Source organism: Desmodus rotundus, chromosome 7 (genome assembly GCF_022682495.2).
Source record: "Desmodus rotundus isolate HL8 chromosome 7, HLdesRot8A.1, whole genome shotgun sequence".
NCBI classification, from domain to species: Eukaryota; Metazoa; Chordata; class Mammalia; order Chiroptera; family Phyllostomidae; genus Desmodus; species Desmodus rotundus.
This window is the reverse complement of record NC_071393.1, coordinates 22,233,111-22,240,757: the sequence shown is the minus strand read 5'-3', so window position 1 is coordinate 22,240,757 and position 7,647 is coordinate 22,233,111.

Here is a 7,647-nt window from a genome sequence, read left to right as displayed (position 1 = left end):
GATGAGACAAGTAGGACACACCTAGGAGAAATCAACTCTCCACAATCCAACTCTTTTGCTACACGCAGGGCGCACAACTGGGCACCCTACGCTTCGGTCACCTTCCCTCCCTCCAAGTGGGAGGCATCATTTACTGCAGCCTAGCCGCTTCCCAGTTTGCTAATGCCACGGTCAGGAGCTAATCACCATTAAAATGTTTCCCTGAAGTTTTAATTTATGGGACGTTATTTCCCACTCTAAAGTCTTTGTGCTAGCCTGGAGAGGCAGTGACGCAGAGTGGCTGCTTCTACCACATACAGGACAACGCATCAGTTTGGGGGACTTCTTACAGCCATGCAATGAAAAATGTGCTTATGCTTTCTCCTTAAGTATCGTTCTGCGAACCCGCTGTCTGAGCAAATTGAATCTGTGTCCAAAATACCGTGTACTGACAAAGATGAAAACAAAGTACAGAGGGAAGGAATTTAATGTTTTGAAGACAGACATCTTCAGGATTAAATGCTTAATGAGGCTCCTACACCAGTTTTATTTACAAACTGTTATATAGTACTTCCATAACCTTATGAAGTACTATTATTACCCTATTTTTTAAAAATCCTCACCAGAGAATGTGTTTATTGATTTTAGAGAGACAGAAAAAGGGAGAGACTGTCAGAAACATTGATTCGAGAGAAATATCAATAGGTTGCTTCCTGTATACCCACTGACCAGGGACTGGACCCACAACCCTCGCATGTGCCCTAACCGAGAATCGAACCCACAAGCTTCCTGTGTATGGGATGATGCTCCAACCAACTGAGCTACCTGGCCAGGGCTACCGTAATTTAGAGATGGGGCACTGAAAGGTTTGGTGTCAATTCAAACCAAGGTGGTCTGTCTCCTAAGTCCATGCTCGTTTTTTAAAGTCCAATATTATCTATCTATCTGTCTGTCTGTCTGTCTACAGAGAGGAGAAAGGAGAGAGAAAAGCATCGATGTGAGAAACATAGACCGGTTTCCTCTCACACGCCACCCTGCAACCCAGGCATGGGCCCTGACTGGGGACCGCTTGGCCCCACAACACCCCAGCAACTGAGCCACACCGGTCAGGCCAAGTCCACGCTCTCAACCACACTACTATCGCCTAAAAGCATTCCTCGAGTATTAGCATGTCAGTTTTTTGTTTTTAACGTGCAGTCCGAAACGATCAGAAAAGGAAGCTCCTACAAGCTGGAAAGCAGATTTATTTGAAGTAACTCTGTGCAATGCTGAACACCTGCCACCCGACCAGGCCTCGGTTGAGGCTCTCGCAGCCGTCCCCTGTGCTCTGAAGCTGGGGCGACACTTTTTCTGTGACAAGTACGACTTGTTACTACCTCCCGCCACCCCTAGTCTACTCGAGCCCTAGATCAGCCCTTCCATTTTCTCCTGGAAAATAAGCAAGGTCCTTTTTGCTGGATTCTATTTCTGACAGGTGGTCAATTATTGGTTTCTACACCTGAATACCAGGCTCTCTGGTTTTCTTTTTTCTTTATGGAGTCAACTGTTCTGAAGGTCCACTCCGCCTGCATAATTTAAAAAGAGTTCCATATGGCTGACAGCTCCCGACAATTTGTTACTAAAATGTTTGGGGTCCTCTTATTTAGGAACTCAATGAGAAATAATTCAATATGCCCACATTGTAACTGACCATATAGTCGTTCTCTTTTCTAACAGGATATCATCATGTGTTCAGTCTAAATAAAGGATGTCTCATAGGATACAATCTCATATGCACAGCCCAGTGGCATCTAAGCATAAACAATACCACATTCCTTACATAGTACTGCTCCAGAAAAAAAAACTTTTAGCATTTTACCCTAAACGATATGCAATTACTTCTAACGAGTTTCCAAGCTAATTGTGTATTCCTAAACTGCATCAGCTAGTTCACACATTAATTTCTTTATGTGATCACTATTTGAGTTTCTGTTTTAGTGGGGCATGCAATGTATAGCAGAGGTGGAAAAAGCTTTCCTGCCACAAGAAACCAAGGACGATTATCTACAGCAATGTCTTCATTACTCCAATTACTGCTAAGCACTGAGAAGTCCTTCAAAGCCAACAGAGTTCAGTAAAATAACCGTCAGATACTTGGTACAAGCTGAGATAGCCACAGCAAACTCAGCAACAAGTTTCTAAAGACCTAAGTCTTCGTGGAAGACAGGACACTTCCTTTGAAACCTGCCAGCTTGGCAGGAACTAGAATGTTCGTATCAGGTGGGTGGAAAGGGGGAAACCAAGGCAAGTGTTCCAGGAAAAACCCATTAAGAAACACAAAAAAAGGACAAGAGAAAAGGGACTGGCAAATGAGTGAAACACCGTTTGTGCAAACTGGAGGACTTGTGGATTGGACCTATCAAAGAAGGCCAGCAGTTCTTGCTTTTGTGCTGCCTTGGAGCCAGCCAGCACAGTGAAACCTGATGGCTCGTCCATCTCAGAGTCAGGGTGAGGCCACGCAGCCTGAGTTCTCCCTGCTGGTCTCTCCCTCTCGTACCCCTCCCTCTGCTGCCAGTGTGTCATCTTCAGCTCCAACAAGTGACCGGCCACAAGGAGCTCAGAGTGATTCGCATTGGTCTAGGGGTAGATGAAAGAAATCGACAGGAGAAAAAAGTTCTAATGATGGCATTTTTGCCTGGAAGTAAAAGGCAACAATGACTAGCTTAAGGAGGTAGTACATTTCTTGCTTTAAAAGGTCCCCGCCATGTCTATTAAAAAAAAAAAAAGTGACAAGAATGAAGACTGGCTTACTTCTCTAACCTAAACATAGAAAGGGGTTAGCTTCATTTTCTAAGGGAAAAAGACAGCCATCCTCTGACTTTGAAGAAATCAAGTCCCTCTAATTGTGGCTTTTGGACTAATCCCAACACATCTGGTTTTTAGCAACTACGGGTATAGGGAGAAAAGAGAAACCCAGTGTAAGGTCCTGCAAAAGGGCACCCAGCAAGCGCGCGCTGACAGGTAACAAACAAACTGTTTCTCTCAGGTAGTTGATAAGTTCGGTTCTATGCTGCAGACCGCAGCCTTTCCTGGCAGTGTGTAAGACAAATTTTCCGTTTCTTCTTCCAGGCTCAAAGGCTCACATGTTGCTTATACTCATTATTTTTCATTATAAAACCAAAGTAAACACATTATGTGTAAGAAAACAAAACTGCTTCACGGAGGAATAATGGAAGACCCAAATTAAAAATCTGGTTGGAATTAGAAGTTGCTGATAGAAGCGGATGATTTCATATATAGCACAGAACAAGAACTTCCTTGTCGCCACTTGCCCTCCTGGGGAGCTGCTGAGAAGCTAGGTCCTGCAGACAATGACGCAGGTGCTACCAAAAATACTAGGAAAAAAGATACATTTCCCACGAGTCTAGCCGCACGATCACAGCATTTCATCCCAAACGACAGGCTGTTCAGTAAAAATGAGATTAGATAAATCATCGAGACTTCATGTTCTAGCGAGTCCTTAAAAACTGAACTCCTCCTATTAACACGGCGTGAGTTACGTACGGCAATGCCCTCAACTTCTCGTTGTTCGCGCCGACAGAACACAGCGCAGTGCTGTCCTGACAGTAATACACAAAGCGTGGGCAAATAAGAGGACTAAACACCCCGAGCACAGCGCAGTAACGGTGCTGGGTGGCGGCCCCAGGGGCAACAGCTCCGAGGTCACTGCGTTGGGGCTGTGTAATCCACGCCCCCCCACCCTCCAACAGCAAAGCCAAGGACAGAATGTAAGGTAGAAAGCAAATCTGTCCTACAATTATTCTTAGAGTTAACCAAAAAGAAAATTAATAAAATGTTCTTCAACATCAGGATAAACTCGCTCAGGTCCAACTTATTCATTACTTTCTAGTTCATGTTCAAGGACACAGTATCTTGGACATAACATACAAAAGTGAACAGACACCCATCTGAGGTTCTTAATTATGTTTTCAAGCTCAGTTATCCGAATACCCAATAAAGAGGGATTTAAAAATAAGGTTGCTTTTATTTAATGCGTTCAAATTCCTTTTACTTTTGTCACTTAGCAGCTACTAAATGTCTACTGAATGCTAGGCTCTTGACCTTCCCACTGAGAAGAGCAACGGAACTGGATCTCCTTTTACAGAAAAAGGGGTTAGACTATGCAACTTCGAGGTGATTCACATGCAGTCCAATCTAGAGAAAGAAGAGAAAAGACCTGGCAACGTTTTCAAGGGCCTAATGCGCAGTTACGTGAAGACTCACCCTCCCTTCTCTTTTTACTGTGGGAACGAAGTCAAAGACCCGTGGCTTCTCAGCATTTTCTTGAGTGATCTTACCTCAAGATTCCACTTCATGGGGAAATACGTGAGAAGCAATGAACAGCAATTCACACAGACAGGACTCCAATATGAAATAACCATGGCCAATTAGGAAGGAAATTGAGAAGAAGAGCTTAAGAAACTATAAAAGTGTGCTCTATGAAAAATGAAATCAGAAACACCACGGGGAGAAGACCAGTCGTGGGCACGTATGCCTGGAACAGCTCCAGTGACCTCAGTGGACAAACGGAGCCTGCTTCGTTATAGAGAGCGCCGTGCATCTGAAACAAGATGACCCTGAAGATATACCCCAGCATCGTACACTTGACGTGCACGTGACTTTGGGAGCAGTCTCCATCAGTCACTGATTAGGACCTCAGGAAAGAGCATGGCTGGTTTAGCCTGGAAAGTTGAGAAGCACATGCAAATTTTCACTGGGTCTCGGAACAGAAAACGCAGACCACCAAATAAAAACATTAAAAGGAGTTAGAGCTACTGAGCCTGCGAGAGAGAAAGAAGGGAGGCAAGAAAACCTGCTCTGAAAGAGCTGCCTCCCCTGCCTCAGAGCAATCTTCACCCCGTCGCTGCTCCTCCTGCCGTCCTCCACGGTGGAACAGAGCCTCCGGCTTTCAACTGGGAGAGTTAGAAATTAGAATGGCAGAATGTTCCGTATTTACTACATGCTAGGTCTTCTAAGCACGTGATCCAGTATCAGTTTTTTCATTTACAGGAAAAAAAAGGATTTTTGATTTCTGTTTAGCTGCCGTATGGCACGGATTTAAGAAACTTCTGTGTTACCTGAAATTACCTAACTCAAGTTACGACAGGAGTCTGAGTGTGTAGAGATTACCACCTGCAGAACATTCATGGGATGGAAATTCTTTGCCTAACTGTTCATTTGTTTTGGCCGATGAACTTCTTAAAACTGACTGGAGAGAAACCCATTCTTAGAAAGCTGAGCAACCCCATTCCCCTCCACTGGACACCCTGGCCTCTTCCCTGCTCCTCTTCCCTGGGCCCCTCTGGCCTTGTGGCCTTTCCTTGTACTGGCTGTTCCTTCTCCCTGGCACGCTCTTCCCCCAGGTCTCTGCATAAGGCTCCCTGCCTTTGTTCAAATCATACCTTATCAGCGATGCTACCCTGACCGCCCTATTTAAAACTGCAACCTCCTCAACACTGCATTAGCTGTTCTACGTTTAATTTCATATCATGTACCACCCTCTAACATGCTACATGAGTAGTACAGTAAGGATACTAACTGAGTTTATTATTTGTCACCTACCTTCTTCCACTAGAATGCAAACTCCTGCAGAGTGGGGCTCTTTGTTTAGTTCACAGTCTATCCCAAGGCCCTAGAACAGTGCCTGGTGTATAGTAGGTATTCAAATATTTATTGAATGAACTAACTCAAATGCAAGATGTTGCTCATAATTACAATGACAGGAAAGAAATTTATTGTGCAACAGAGAAAGCATTTCCTATTAAAAGAAAACACCCCACTATTGCTTTTAATGTACTAAGAACCATAAAAGTTCATTTGGAAAAAATGGGAAAAGGCAAATTCCTGTGAAAATTGTGTGCACAGTAAATCAATATTTAGACTATTATTTTCCAGATATGCCAACCAGTGAGTAAAGGTAATCTGATTCCAGCGGGCAAAAGGATTTCAGCTTTAGCTTATCCTCTGACACTAGCTGATTATTTTTATATAGAAATTATTTTATTTATATTAAGTCAAGTTTCTGATATCTAAAATATAAACTGTTTTTTTTTCTACCCAAGAATGTTTGTTCATTTTAGAGAGAGGAAGCAAGGAAGGAAGGGAGACAAAGGGGTATAGGGAGACAGAGAGAGAGAAAAAAACATTAATGGGTTGGCCTCCTGCACATGCCCGGACTAGGGATCAAACCCACAACCTAGGGATGTGCCCTGACCGGGAATCGAATCCACAGCCTTTTGGTGCACGGGGAAATGCCTCGACTGAGTCACCGGGCCAGGGCTAAGGTATAAACTGATTTTTACAGGTGGATTCTTAAGGCAAGAATTCTGTCTGGCAAATGACTAAATGGCCTCAGTATTTAGCACTATGAAATCAGCTTCTCGGATTTTATATATTAAATCTAAAGTATTTTACCACTAGAAGCTTTGTAGCAGTGAAAGGAATTCAAAACGCAACTGAATTAAATCACAGTTAAAATCATTCTGCGGTTTCTCACCGTTTTTAGTAAAACCCCCCATCACGGGTAAGGGACCAGGCATGATCGTCATCTGCGGCCCACTTCACAGTGTCCCCTGCGGTCCTCTCTTGCACTCCCCAGGCATCAGAACCACACAGGACACATCGCAAACATCCCCAGCTCACGCACAGAACTTGGCTTAGAGCGACGTATTCTACAAGTGCCTCAGCCCCCACCTCCTCCTTGAGGTCTCAGCCTCACTGTCTCAGCTTTATGCAGTGTGGGCATCCACCCCTTTTACCCCAAGGGCTGCATTTACACTGCAGCCCCTTATCCGCGTCCCTTAACACTTGCAATTACTGGTGCCTCCCACAGGAACACAGCTCCTTCAGGACAAGTACAGTGTCTGTCTTATTTGTATCATTATGTCCACAGCCCCGAGCACAGTTTACCCAGTGAGTGAATGTTCAAATATTTGCTGACTGCATGCATGTGTACCTACAATGACTTAAAGACTAGCGGACCCATGGATACTTTCAATGTCATGAGCTGTAAAAAACAGGATGAGGACTTACAGGCAGGATGTTGGAGTAGGCAAACACTGTGCGTGCCTCTTCCTACGACCACAACTATATTATAGAACAAGCGTCATTGAGAACCGCCCGAAGACTAGCTGAACAGGATCCCTAAAACTACGAATATACACAAGAAGCCACACTGGGACCAACAGGAGGGGCAGGGATGTGAAAGAGGCAGGTGCCACACCCAGGTGTGTGGTTAAGAATCAGGAAGGGTATCTGGCTGGGGAGATCCCACCTGAGGTGTGAGGGGTCCTAGACCCACGCTGGGCTTCCCAGACTGGGACACCAGTGCTGGGAAGAGGAGTCCCCAGAATCCCTGGCTGTGGAAACCAGCGAGGACCACATTGGAGAGACAGGGCTGCTAGAGACGTAGGCACTGCTCTTGAGAGGCTCGTGCACGGACTCACTAGCTCTGGGCTCCGCTGCAGGGGCAGCAGCTCCAAAGGTGCCAGGAACATACAGGGAGGAACTGACAAGTTTCAGGGTCAAGGCCAGAGGGGCAGGGGTTCAGGGGCGGCTCTCTCCAGGGATGGAAACGCTGACGAACACCACTGTTCCTTTGTTGTGTGCTCCTCCCTCCCAGATGGCAGG